The sequence below is a fragment of the Vipera ursinii genome (assembly GCF_947247035.1).
Source record: "Vipera ursinii genome assembly, chromosome: 3".
Lineage (NCBI taxonomy): Eukaryota > Metazoa > Chordata > Lepidosauria > Squamata > Viperidae > Vipera > Vipera ursinii.
This window is the reverse complement of record NC_139516.1, coordinates 189,745,380-189,760,854: the sequence shown is the minus strand read 5'-3', so window position 1 is coordinate 189,760,854 and position 15,475 is coordinate 189,745,380. Positions and strand designations below refer to the sequence as shown.

At 35.8% G+C, this 15,475-nt stretch overlaps 1 protein-coding gene across 2 annotated transcripts in view; it reads right to left on the bottom strand.

Moving 5' to 3' along the window:
• Positions 1–15,475, bottom strand: part of VPS13B (vacuolar protein sorting 13 homolog B) — a 354,177-nt gene that overhangs the window by 266,067 nt on the left and 72,635 nt on the right. The gene's annotated exons all lie outside the window — the stretch shown is intronic.

Genomic DNA, 15,475 nt, shown 5'->3' with positions numbered 1-15,475 from the left:
AATATAAATTAAATTTATGCAGCTGGGTAGCACAGCATGTAACAGAAGTTGTCATCCTTTTACAAAAACAATGTTGAAATTACATGAGGTCAAAAGTGAAAATAGGTTTGGTGGTCTCTTTTTTCTCCCTGCACGTCCATTTGCCACAATTTTAAAACTTACTGGCAGCCATTCCTGAAGAGAGACCTGAACTGTAACAGTGGGAGGTTTAACAGGTCAGAAGCATGGAACTCTGGCACAGTTGCACAAGGAAAGCTCAGTAAACACCCACCCACATTTTATTGGGATGTGGCCATTCATATTATTTCATCTTTTCTATATTCAAAACTACGCTTATTTACTGTATTTGCAAAAAATAGTTTCAGCACCTGTTTTTAAAAAGTAAATAAATGTCAAAAATAAATTAATGGACCCCAATTCTTAATTGGAAGAAAGACTTTTTTTAAAATGGTCAGCTTTGAAACAGAACCTTCTTTGTTGCATCTCATGTTTTCAGTTGGCTCAGCAGTCTTTCGTACCAAATGCAGTTCCATAAAGAAACAAAGTAACCATACAATAATTATTATTCTAAGTAATTTTTCTGATTCTTCAGCTCACATTACTTTATTCAGTTTCACATAAACATTTTTTTTAATTTCAGAAAGGAAATATTCCAATTAAACTTGGAAAGGGTTCCAGAAAAAATTTGCATATACATACCTACATTTTCACAAATTCTTGATAGAATTCATAAGAGGGGAACATGTTTCAAAGGTGTGGGTAAACATGAAAATTCTTTTTAAATGCTTTTAATGTTTAATCTATATAAAACACTTTTTTGTGTATCATTACTTTGGCAAAATGAGGAAGTTTCCACATCTCAATGATACTATGAACTATAAAGTTTTTCTCAATCTCCAACAACTTTAAGAGATATGAACTCTCAGAATTCTCCAGCCGGCATAGACAAGTACAATCTACTGAAGAAAATGGCATCCTGCTCATATATTCTGCTAAGCAAATAAATAGCCATTTTCAACCAAAACAATGTCAACTTGATATTGGAAGATGAGCTCCTCCAATTGGAAGAGGAAGAACAAAATGTAAGCACAAACAGCTTTCTGTTTTCTGCTGTGGCTCAGGCAGAACGGGCATGCTTCAGATCCTGTCAGCAAAGAAATGCCACTGGAAGGGGCCTAAAAGACTTTCTGCTATAATGCCCACCTTATGGAACATTCTTCCAGGATGGCACCAACCTGCTGGCTTTCATAAAGATCTGGTTGTATGCCTGGACCTGGGGCCTCAAGTATGTGCAGGATATAGTTTAACGGTTAATTTAGTCATAATGATGAGTGCTTTATTCTCAGCTGCTATGTATTTTAATGTTTGTATTATTTTATTTTATTTTAAAAAAGTGTTCACCTGCCCAGAATTACTTTGTTGAGATGGATGAACATGCAAATTAAATAAATAAATAAAAGTCCCCCAATTAAATAAATTGCTCCCATTTAAATAAATAAATTGCTTCCAGCATCAGGACCCAGTTAAGATACAAGCCACCACATTCTGAACTAGTTATAATTTTGGTGTAATCTTTAAAGATAGCTCCATATAAACTGTGCTGCAGCAATCTGTGTGGGTGGTGATGGGAGCATTGTTACTATCCCAAGGTCCTCTTGTAGCAGGTAAAGATGCAATTGATGCACCAGTTTGGGGGAGAGGATAGTCTAGGTAGCATCCTATACACCTTCCCAGAGTTCACAGGCCAAAAAGAATCCTAGATAACAGGCAAGATAACACTATAGACTCTATCCATGCAGAGACACGTTTGCAGTGAATTTACTTTCAAAAATGACAATCACACCTAAAACAAATAACATTTTTAGTTAAAAAATAGCAACCTCCATGAGTACATTTAAAAAAAAACAAATCTGCATCCTCTTGATTCACTAATACCAATTAAACTATTTCATTAGTTAATGATCTCAGTTTCTCTACAATTCTAGGCAATATCTAAGTCATTGGTCATACAGTATGTTCTACTATCACCAAAAGTATAAACAATATGACACAATTAGCTTCCAGGAATTTCTTTTTCACTTGTTTTAATAAAACTACTCATTTTTCTATTTGGCTTTTAAATTTTCAATTCCAATTACCATTGATAAAATATATAATAAAAGCCCTTCCAGTTTAAAGATGTAATATGAGACTCAAATGTATTTGTTCCATTTGAAAAAAAAATTGAAGTTTTTACTATACTACAAAATACTGCATAACAGGTGTGGCTAGGAAAAATCACTTTATAACTTAACAAAACTATACTATTGCCAACTACATTTTGAACGAAAGGATGTACCCTACTGATCTCTTTTCTTTCAGCTTACCACCTGTTTCTGTAAATTTATTACATTCATTGTTTCCAATTTTAACAAACCACATAATGGCACAAAGGAAAATATGTCAACCCTGGAAATATTTGCAGTTTTTCTGTCTGGCTCATGCAAGACCAGCAGTCTATTAAAAATATAGATTGGATCTTTTTTGTCTGACAACTACCAAACTGCACAAATTACTTTCTTCCTATTCACCTGTTTGCAGCTAAATTGCCAAGCTGTGGCTGACTTCAGCAAGTCCTACAGGATTGATGACATATGGTGCTGATAAACGAAACAATATGAAGACATTACAGGCCGACGTTAATGAAAGATGTTATGTGCCAGAACCAAATGTCAACCATATATATGTGCAGGATGTAGAAAGTGTAACATGTTTGAAATTGAAAAATCTCTCAGAAGTGTTAAATTTGTCATTAAATAAATGGCAGACTATAGCATAACTTCACAAAGGAGATCCAAAATTCTATTTAAATCAGGTATTTGAAAACTGTCTAGGCTCTTGATCAAGAAAATAATGCTAAATAAATGTTAGCATCATTTTCTTACTTGATTTTATTTTAAAGATAATCCTCACTTACAAACTACCTGTTCAGCAACTGTTTAAAGTTATGATGGTGCTGAAAAAAAGAGATTTACAATCAGTCCTTGAACTTGTGGCTCTTGCAGCATACCTGTGGTCACTATTGTAATTTGGGTATTTAGTGATCAATGTGCACATATAACAGTCACAGACTACTGTAGTCACATGATCATCATTTACATCATAGTCAGCTTCCAACAAGCAAAGTCAATGGAAAAGTCGGGAAGAGGCCACAAGTTGTAGTCATGTGATGTTTCACTAAACTACCATTTGTGATTCTCTTAACTACAGCTGGAATTGATGTTGTAAGTCTGGTGCAGTCAAATGATTCTTTTGTTTAGGATCAAGTCACTGAGTAAAAAAGTTGCCAATACAAACTGTGTTCAGTAACTGAGGATTACCTCCACAAAATTTTATGCATACTTGTGAAAAAATACCATATATACAGAATTGGAACTTTTGCCAATTAACTGATATACCAGTCCAATAATAGCAGCTTTGGGAAAACCTTTCCAAATAAGATTGTCATGACATTTCAGTAATAAAGTCTGGAAGAAATAGTGCATGTAAGCATTAGCGGGTTATGTGGTATACCTATGCAAGGTTATTTTTATGAATATATCAATCTAATAATCATGTTCTGATTATGTCATAAAAATATACGTCCAAAGTCCTACACTGAAATAAAATGTAAAATATAAGAGCTCGAAGTTGGAACAAGCATTAACCACCTCAAACTCAATAAGACAAAGCTGTTAATATAGCAGAATACATTTCATTTTCACATTTTAGAGCTCATGAAATGAATTCTGCAAAGGCTGCTGTATAAATAAAATAAATAGGAAAAAGCTGTATACACAAAATAAATCAAATCCTTACATTATCTACTTAATAATTATATATTAAAATATGCTGATTAAAATATTTTACCTTTGTCATTCAATATTTTTAAACTGATGTTTATTTTAAAAGAATTCAGTCATGAGAACTCTATAATTTCATAATGAGAACGTCATAATTCTGACAACAAGGATGTATACAAGAATATCTTTTTATTTGGTATGAAGTCACTTGGCAGTCTTATATCTATGCAATGCAACATAAACCCCAGCTGGCATCTCATGCTCTCAGAGATACAAACTTCAAACCTAGAAACATCCTTATTTGCGGCATTGCCAGGATAATTTTGTGTAGCGTTCACACTATTATTTGTCAGGCAGCCTCTGCAGGTGTGCATGGTACATAAACATACAGCTGTATTGAAGCAAGCCAAATGAAATATATAATGAAAATCTCAGCAGCTGTTTAAAATCCAGAGAGAACAATATGAGTTAGTATTTTTGGAAAAGCAAGGATGGCAAATTTATGATTATCCTAGCCTTCCAAAATAGCTTCTGGATTGTGTCATTTTTATGTCATGTCTACTTATTTTTTAAAAAACCACATTTTTGAATACTGGAAAATAGTGAATGTTTTATAACACAAAAGTAGCTTCATATGTAAAATAAGTTTTACTACATGCAAAATGTTAAACAAGATTTCATGCTGGAGCAGATGGTTTTGGGTAAGTTCTATCACTATTTACTCATCAAATTTATTGGCTGCCCCTCTTACCACAGGGTAATGTATTAAGTTTACCGATTATAGCACCACAAATCATTGTAATCTAAATTATTATGTTTTGCTATGTTCATTGTAGCATTTTTCTCTTTTCTCTATACCTTCAAGTCAGCTACCTTACACATGAAACCTGCACATTTTTGGTATAAATATATAAAACCAAATGGTGACATTGCTCTCACAGCAGAAAGACAAAAATTACCCTGTAAAATCTCCTTTCTATCAACTTTGAATTAAACTTGAATGTTAGTATCATAGAACGCAAAACCATTTTATCCTTCAAGGTCAAAAATTAAGGATAAATTTTAAAGGCAAACAGGTGGATCATTGTGTTCAAATGATGCACATCAGGCTCAGAAGTAATAAAGTTAGCTCTCTTCAGTTGCTCCTTCTTTGGCCAGGATAGTCCTTCTCTTGCCATGATGCACTTCCTGGGAAGGAGAGGAACAGATCCCCAGAGTCTTTGGCCAACTGATGACCAGATGGAATTGGAACACTTATTTATTTACCAAATTTATACTACCGGCTATCGTATCAAGGGAGATTCCAGGCAGTTCAAACAAACAGTCAAGATAACATATAAAAACCACAGATATATTAAAAAATATAAAAATCACATAAATAGTAAATGTTATAAAAGCAGAGATACAAACCCTGAGCAAAGAGGGAATAAAAATAGCTAGTTCAGCAATGGGGAGATCTAAGCATGTCTCTGATTCTTTGAGAGCCCCAGGCCTAATAACCATGCCTTGAGGGCATTCCAAAATATCAAAATAGATGGGGCTAATTTAATTTCAGGGGCAAGAATGATCCGGAAGTCGTTACGTCAGAGGGAGCACATGTTCTGGGACCCACCAAATGCAGGTCCCTTCCTGATGTAATGCCTCCTATGGCAGATCTATGTGGCAGGTTGATGCAACCAGGGATAGGTAGTTCCTCAGATAGCCCAGTCCCTGCCATGAAGGGCTTTATAGGTAAAAAAAACCCCAGCACCTGGAAGTAGAGTCGGAAGCAACTGCTCACCAATGCAGTTCACAAAGCAACATATGCTGTTCTAGCAGTGCACATAACTGCCAGAGCTGCTGCATTCTGTACTAGCTAAAGCTTCCAGATACACTCTAAGGCAGGGGTGTCAAACTCAATTTCATTGAGGGCCGCATCAACATTGCGGTTGCCCTGAGGGCCGGGTGGGTGTGGCCTGGGTGGGCGTGGCCTACTGGGTGGGCATGGCTAAAGTATGTATGGCCTACTGGGTGGGCATGGCCGGCTCTACATCGTTCACATCAAGGGTGCCTATGGGAGCCTGGGCAGGAGTGGGACAGATCTGAGGGTCTCTGGCACGAGGAGGGTCTCTGGGCCAGGGCCAAGGCAGTGGGGGCCGTTCCCTCACTGTTTCCAGGATGGCTTCGCGGGCCGGATCTGGCCCCCGGGCCTTGTGTTTGACATGTGTGCTCTAAGGGCAGTCCCATGTACAGTGTATTGCAACAATTCAATCCGGAGGTCACATGTGCATGAGTGACAATGAACACTTCGACTTTCCAATAGATTACAAAACCAAACTAGTGCTAGCAGAAAAATTTCCACCTTTTCCTCCCCCCAGTATTTCTCACTTAGTTGGGCAAAAAAAATCCTTTTGAAAGAGAAAGATAATTTCAGATAAATTCTCACTGACACTGTAGGGTGTTTTTGTACATTTGATTTACAAGCGGTCAAGCCATGTTTATTTCATAAAATCACTAGATGCTCATATTCTTCATTTAAATTTTAAAGAAGGACAACAAATCATGAGAGAATTCCTCATGAGCTTTTTCAGTAATTGTTACAGTCACCAATAAAGAGACCTTAACTTTGAGAAATTATTGAAGAACTTCTCTTTCCCTTAAAGAAAATTCAGAGAAATCCATCACTAAATTTTCTGCTCAAAACTGCCTAGCACCAAGCCAAACCTCCTGTTCTTCAACATGATAATTAAGTTAGGTAGTGAACAATGAAGCAGGACAATGGCTCAGTAACTTTGACAGGACTGGATAAAGGGTTGATAAGCAGTTGTAGTGGTTTCCTGACTGAAACTACTGATATTTCTCATTGGGAAATAGCACTAACAAGCCAGTCTGTTGGAGACATACGGCCATATTCTTCATGCCCATAAATATTGTGCTAACTTTTAAAGCACCAACTTAATTCTTACTTTGAAGAAAGTGCAGAAATGCAAAACCACCTTGTAACATCAATAACTGAATTTCACTGGAACATATTCTCAACAATCTCTGTTGTTTTCTTTTTTAATTGTGTTTTTAGTTTTTCTCTGAAAGTATTTTTTAATTCAGCAACCAGAATGATGTCACCTGCAAATAAATCCTAATTAAGAAGATCCAGCAAACCAATATGTATAAAGTAACTTACCCACTCAAAATCATGAATACTGGATTGTGTCTACTAAGATCATTTAGCAACAAAGCCTACTGCTCTTTTCCCATCTGTAACATCTGCATAACGTCCACACAGAAGCTACTAAACTCTTCCTAAACTAAACTGAACCACACTTCACCACAAATTAAGTATCCAACAAATTTAAGTATTAAGCCCTCAGGCAGACTATTGTAAGGGCGTCTACTTCGAAGGCAGTAACTGAAAGGGACGCGGTGGCTCAGTGGGTTAGGACACTGAGCTTGTCGATCAGAAGGTCGGCAGTTTGGCGGGTCAAATCCCAAGTGCCACGTAACAGAGTGAGCGCCTGTTACTCGTCCCAGCTTCTGCCAACCTAGCAGTTCGAAAGCACGTAAAAATGCAAGTAGAAAAATAGGGACCACTCCGGTGGGAAGGTAACAGCGTTCTGTGTGCCTTTGGTGTCTAGTCATGCCGGCCACATGACCACGGAGACGTCCTCGGACAAGCGCTGGCTCTTCGGCTTTGAAACAGAGATGAGCAATGGCCCCTAGAGTTGGAAACGACTAGCACGCATGTGTGGGGGAACCTTTACCTTTACTTTAAGTGAAAGTCAGTTTGGAAGTAGTAATTGCAACATATATTGATATATTGAAAATTAATCTGAAATTCCAATTTAAAAAGCTGAATAAACTACAACCATGAGATTACAATTAATAATGGTAAGACTGACAACATGTGCAAAGAAAATCTGAGCTATGAAAATTTTTAGTATTCTTAAATCAATTGCAAGTATGGCAGAGGCAAAGATGATGTTGGAAATGGTGATACTATGATGTCATGACACAATGATGAAACTTATACATTTATATCGGACATAAATACAAAGTGGGATCTTTTAGGGCAACAAAGTCATGGCATGTTATTATTTTAACATCACTGCAACTTGTTATGTATAACACTATCTTAAATGCAACAGAACAAGAAAACCTAGATTCAAATCCACCATCGGTCAAAGAAAACTCATCACTTCTAACAGCTTATTACACTGTTCCAACAGAGAAGCAATAGCATTAACAATAGCATTTAGACTTATATACCAATCCATGGTGCTTTATAGCACTCTGAGAGGTTTACAGAGTTGGCATATTGTCCCCAACAATCTGGGTCCTCGTTTTACCAATCTCGGAAGGATGGAAGGCTGAATCAACCTTGAAGCCATCAGAATCAAACTCTATGCTGAGGGCAGAATTAGCCTGCAATATTGCATTCTAACTACTATGCCACCAGGGCTCATAAATCTAAATATGTAAATCTGCTTTCCTTTGAAACTGCAAGGATCTGCGCTCCAGTCATGGGCACTATTGGCTAAACTCTCAAGCATAATTACCTTAAAGGATCACAGTCCAAACAATCAGGCAACAAAGATCCAATACAATTCCCTTCAGAGAGAAGAGTAAACCCACCAGATACTGCACAATATCTTATATCTTCCCATAACAGTGTTATCATCCTTCATCAATCTAAAGGAAATAGGCTGGTTTTGGGTGTAGAAAATCTAGACTTTTCTTTATCAAAAGGAATTACAGAGTTAAGATAAAACTTACCCTTTCCTGGCCAGGATTCTATGATTAAGGCAACTGCTTTACTCTGCCTAATGTCAGGAAAAACTCATGTAGTATCACTCACACTTCTTTCTGACTTTCTTAAACATTTCCAAAACAGAGCATATATTCCAGCACATGCTATTTTATTTGCTCAATTATGAAGTGACTGGATTTTCCAAACATCCATTTAAGGATACTATATGCCTAGCAGCAGTAGTTAGTGGCAACCAATGTTCCTGTGGATTGTTAAAGTATTGCTTCCAGATAGACTACATACATTACACAATTCCATAGCAAAGTCATCAGTCAGTTCAATCAAAACAACATTTTTAGTACAGTAGTAAGAGCCATGCTACCACCAGCTAATTCTCACAAAACGGCCAAAAAGCAGCTGCCTAATTGACCACAACCATGGATGTTTCTTTTCATTCCTTTTCTAATACTTCTCATTAAAGGATGCAACTATGACAAAGACATGATTGTTCATTACTGATGTTTGCCTGAGAGATATCCATTTCCAATACCTTACTCCACTTTGACACAGAGGCCTCAGGATAGAACTCTGTGACAGAAACACACATAGGTTGTCAGAGCTGTGGTCCTGCTTTTCTTCTATTTTTTGCCCCATCAGGTTCAATAGACTGGTACTGGTTAGATTTCCCTTGGAAAAACCAAATGGAGAAGGTTGGACCATGTACTGAACAAATCTGTGTTCAAATAAGGCTGCCCTATTAGGGAAACTAATTAGAAGTTGATCAGATAGACTGTCACAAAAGAGGAAGCCAAAAGGATTAGATGGCCCATGGAGACACTTAAACACATACTCTTGCAGTACTCCCATAATCTAACTGTCAAAGCCCCTTTTGTACAGAGGGCAAGTGAAAATTGAACTGAGTTCCACTGATTGAGCTGTTCTTCTACAATACTAATCAATATAATGTAAGTGGTTCTTGAGTATGAGATAGGATTTTTATTATAGCAAGTGGTGAATATCAAAGCCCAGAGTGAGTGGTATCAAATGGCATATAAATTAAATAAATAAATACCTCGCAGTATCTATCTCACATTTATTACTCAAGTAATTCATAGCTTACAGTGTGGGTTCATACTCTATTTTCATATTTCTATTTCTTCATCATTATTTATTTATTTGACTTATTTGCCATCCACCCCACCTCAACACGACTCATGAAGGCTTACAAGCATTAATATTCATTAACGGCATTGTAAGGATTTTTTAAAGAATATAACATTCTTATGGTATGTAGTAATATCATCCTTACTGATAAAAAGTAGCTTTATTTCCTCATATGGCAGGGGTGTCAAACTCACAATGTCACGTGACGTGTCATGACATATCATGACTTTTTTTACATTGCCAGAAATGGGATGGGCATGGTTTCAGCATGACACATCCGGCCCGCGGGCCAGCAGTTTGACACTCCTGTCATAGGATCTCAGTTCTTACATGAACCACTTGACAACTCTCAGGTAAGAAAACATTGTGGATGTTGCATCCAGTTTTTCAAGCTAAACAGACAAAACAACAGGCCTAGAAGATGAAAGGCAATAGTAATTGAGCATATCTATCTTACCTTCTAATAATGGTGCAGAGAAAAGTGGAATCACTTTAAAGTATAAGTTAACTCTTGCATTTATTCTTTTAGTTCAATGGTCTGGGAAACATTATAATTAAATCTCTCTCTCTAGTCACCATATCTATAATTACTATAAACAAAGTTCAAATGAAATCTTAAGCTTTAGAGGTTTGCAAACCAAAAACTAATGTTCATCAAGGCAGCTGCAGAAGCAATCTTAAAAGTTAAGAAAGCCAGACCTCTTACAGGCTTCACATACATGGATGCTTCTGTTTCTACCATAACCTATTTTCATTCTGGGTTTTTTCCCTCTTCTTCATACAGAGCTTTCATTTTATAGAGTGAATAATAGTATACCATAATATTGCTGACTGTTTTTACAAACAGGCCCTTCTAATTCAGTTGCTTTGTACCTTATGACATGCTTGTTAAAAAATTACTTCATAAAAACATAACATTTTCTAAACATGAAGCAATAAAGTCAAGATTTTGGACATTCTACAGTATTAATTTAATTACATCAGCAAGTGCATTAGATACTAGATTTTTCATTAGAGCAAAAACATTTAAAGTCTATTTTCCAGACTTAGTGAATGTTGCTATGACACATTTGGTCAATAAAAACGGATGAAAAACAGTAGAGCTTTGATGCAATAGCCAGAAAATACCACTGTGGTTTACCAAGAGTAGGATGCACAAAATATTAGACCACAGTTAATGAAATTAAGCCAATGTCTTAAGTTAGCAAAATGTGTGCTCTGTTACTTGTTTGGAACTTAGACAACTAACTAATCTTTGAAAACTCCTTCGCCGCCAGTAAATACTATCTTCTGCATCTCTTCATAATTAAATCAGGGGACTACCACTGCTTTGAGTTTGCATTATTTTAATGCAAAGGGACAATAAAAAATGCTATCTTTTTTGTTTCTACAGACTTATGTTACACATTCATGAATTTTCCTTGAATGGATTCATGGGCATGGAGAAAATGAGATAAAGCAAATAATTTTATTAAGCTAGAAACAAAAGAAACTAGCATTCAGCTTTACTTCACAGTTTGTTCTTTCAATGCACGTTGCATTTTAATTTGCCTTCATTACTGAAAGTTTGCTAATGTCTGATGCCACTGAAAATGGTATCTTATAGTCTGATGTTACACTGATGTTACTTACATACAGATTCTCACGTATGTATTCTGAAGCATTAAACATTAAACAAAATTACTATTTCAAATAGTCTTATTTTTAAGACCTTGGCAGAATTAAAATGGCCTTGATGATTACTACCATAAAAGATAAACTTGCTGAAATCTAAAATGTAATTTAAACCATGCACACTCTGCTTTCAAACATTAAAATGTATTAACAAAGAAGTAAATGCTGAATATTTCATTTTTATTATAACCTTTGCAACTTCTTACTAACCAAGCTCTTAATTAGGGAGAATTGCACATACAAAATTGACTTATAATTATGATCCTTTTTTAATCTTTTGGGATGATGATGCACCCACCAGATATTAATAAAACAAGTTTTCTTGATCCAACAGAAGTTTAAATAGCAATAAAGGTTAGACTTTCTTTTTATACAACATTCCATTGGACTTCCTGATATAGGGACATCTGCATAATATTTCCAATTTGTTTATTATTTATTATTTTTATCCCATCTTTATCGTTTTATAACAGGGTGTCAAACTCGCAACGTCACGTGACATGTCACGACGTATTGTGACTTTTTTGCCATTGCCGCCTATGGGGTGGGTGTGGTTTCGCTATGATGCATCCAGCCCGTGGGCCGCCAGTTTGATAACCCTTTTTTACAAGTAACTCAAGGTAGCAAATATACATAATATTCCTTCCTCCCCCTATTTTTTCCACAATAAGATCCCTGTGAGGAGAGGTAGGGTTAGCTGAGAATAACTGACTGGCTCAAGATCACCCAACCTAAGGCAGTATTAGAACTCACAGTCTCCTGGTTTCTAGGCCAGTATCTTAACTACTATACCAAACTGGTTTAAATAATTTGTTGCCATTATACTTTGCTTTTTCCTGTCTTGACCATAATAAACAACTGATTCTTACTTATTACTGCATTTCCAAAATGCAGGATTGCGCTGAAGCATATTTCTTTGATTTGTTTCTGAAAATTATGAGTTGGCACATAACGAGTCATTATTCCTTTGCCTGATCTATTCAAGTGACATGAACTAAACTACTCAACTCAAGCACTGACACTTTATGAACACACTGCTAGAAGTTGCTATTTAGAGAATAAGAAATACATTCCACAGCTGCACACAAGAATATTAATCTAACGTATTCTAGTGCATTTCAGAAACATTTATAAAATCCAACCGAATTACATTCTAATGTGCTATAATGCAACACTATTTGAATTCATTCTGGTCTATTTAGTCCATCCAAACAAAACAACAAAACGTTATGAACTTGATTTACACAAAGATATTTTTAGCAGCCTTCTGAGAGAGAACCAGAGCTTCTATGAGGCATAACATTTAAAATATCTCATCTTGCAAGAAAGAAACATCAATACTCATTTCAAAGGAAAGTCTGACATGACATATTTCAAAGGGAAAGAAAATTGAATACATTTTATTCTAGTTACAAGCAAAGAAAAAAATTTACAGGAAGTGTGTCAAAATCAATCAACAATGGAACCTTCAATGCAATTTATTTAAAATTATATAGGGTAATATACTTCTCAATAAAAACAAGAAAAATATGTAAAGATGGAAGAGATCATTACCCTTAAAACAAAACATTAATATCTCTATTAGCAGAAGTGTTAAATTACATGGGTCTTTAACAGAAGCTGTACTACATTCCAACTAAAAATACAGCTCAGAGCCGATACCCTTATTTCCATAATCATTTTCATATGCCAAGCATACATTAATGCAGTATTATCTTCAGAACAAGAAACAGACATTCCTTTAGAAATTAATTCAATATTGAAATGCATCACATTAAGGTTTTTTTACCCACATTTCTCTCAGGAACACTTGCAATGCAACCACTACATAGAAAACTTGTAATATTCTTTCCAAGGACTCCATTATGTCTGACACAAAATGTCTAATGTATAAACTTACCATTACAAAGCATGCAAGTCTGTTATATTACAAAATTATTTCTGCAAATGCAGACTTTAATTAATTAAAACAACTGAACTAAATTATAGAACAAGCGGATATGCTTCAAAAATCTCATTAACTAATTCATTAGCTCTCATATTCAAGTTCATTATAGTCTTCTTAGCAATGTTGGCAATGAACAAACCAGTATACAAGAGAATTTATGATGGAAGAAACCCGTGGTCCAGTATTGATCTCTAAGCCCTGCCCTGGTTTAAGTCTCAATACGCAGAGCTGTTATTTAGGAAGCAGGCAGTGGCAAACCAGTTGCAAAAACCTTGCCAAGAAAAAGGCAGGGACTTTCCTAGCTAGTCATTAGAAATCAAGACTGACTCAAAAGCACAAAAAAGAAAAAAAAATAGCAATCTGTTTATCAACAGAAAAGTGATTTCAGTGTGAATATAAAAATACTAACTGATACAATTGTCTCAGTATTTCCCTTATATAAACTACTGTACTACTTATATAAACTACTTTTCCCACATAAAGATGTGATGTCGCTATTATTAAAACAGCAAAGCAAAACAGGATTTTATTTTTTACTAAGTATTATGAATTAGAGATATATTACACTTTGAAAGTGAAAAATTGTTTCCAAGTGCATAGGGGCGAGAAAGTAACATCTTCAACAACTTCTTAAAGCAGCAACATTTCCCCTCAACATTACACATCTATATTTTACAGCTGCTACATTACACATTACATAGTCCTAGTGGAAATTTATTTTTCTGATGCCCAATTTTCACATTATGCAATTAATGCCGAGACCATGAAAATTTACAGCTTGATCTAAATGCCACTAAACAAGTGACAACTGAGTACAGTTTTTAAAAACTAATATTTATTCTAAACACTTATTCTTTTAAGGTAGTTATTTATCACCTGAACCTACAATACTTTCAGTTTTTCAATTCCATTAAAATCAGTAATTCTGTTAAACGAGATTCTTTTTTCCATAAAAGGGCAATATAGGGGCTTTATTATATAACATCGATATTGTTCCAAGCTATGTAATCTAAATAAATTAGTACATAAATTATCCACTGATCTATTTTAAAACATGTGTGATATCTATCCTTCAGGAGGAGATGATTAAAAACAATGAGAAACCAGTTGCTGCTGTTCTTTCTAGTGGACAAGGATCGCTGGAAACTGGGAAGCATATATATTTAATTGTGGTTGGTTGCACAGTCAGCCAGATATTTAGATCTGATTTGGCATTTTTATCAACCTATCAAGTTCTTCCCAAGGATCTTGGATAGGCAGAGGTTGGATGGTGTTAAAGATACTGCCACAGAATGCAAGCCGTTCCAAGTAAACTTCAAGTAGTGTTCAAGTAGTGCTCTACAACAATGTAAAATCACAGCTGCTAGCTCTTTAGTTGGTGTTGGCCTTGGTATGCATCGAGCTCTTCTCAAGGTTCTGGGACAGACATGTCAAACTCACGACGTTACGTGACATCACGCAACATATCAGGACGATTTTGCCATTGCTGGCAATGGGATGGGCATGGCTTCCGGATGATGCGTCCGGCCCGCGGGCCAGCAGTTTGACATCCCTGTTCTATGATGTAGTACATGTATGCATCCAAGCAATGTGCCTTGGGTAACTGACATATGGAAATGTTGTCAATGCAGAGATTTTCTAAGACTTTTTTAGACTTTGATAATGTTGGCAATGGAAAAACCATATACAAGAGAATTTATGATGGAAGAAACCAGCTGCAGAAACCCATGGTCCAGTATTGATCTCTAAGCCCTGCCCTGGTTTAAGTCTCAATACACAGAGCTGTTATTTAGGAAGCAGGCAGTGGCAAACCAGTTCCAAAAACTTTGCCAAGAAAAATGCAGGGATTTATCCAGGCAGTCGTTAGAAGTCAAAACTGACTCAAAAGCACAAAAAAGAAAAAAAATGATGGTTTTGATGTTGTTTCCACTGTTCAATTTTATCTTTAGCACTTTTCTCTCTTTCGATGTATTTTTTATGAAACATTTTATAGGTTACCCCCGCTATAGGACATAAAATCTCAGACAAAATTAAAAGTGGAAATCAAAGAGAGAAAGAAACACCACAGACAAAAGGCAAAAGCAGAAGGATTCTGTTGTTATATGGCTAAGTAAAATATCAGTTGAAACCGCATATCTTGCGTGA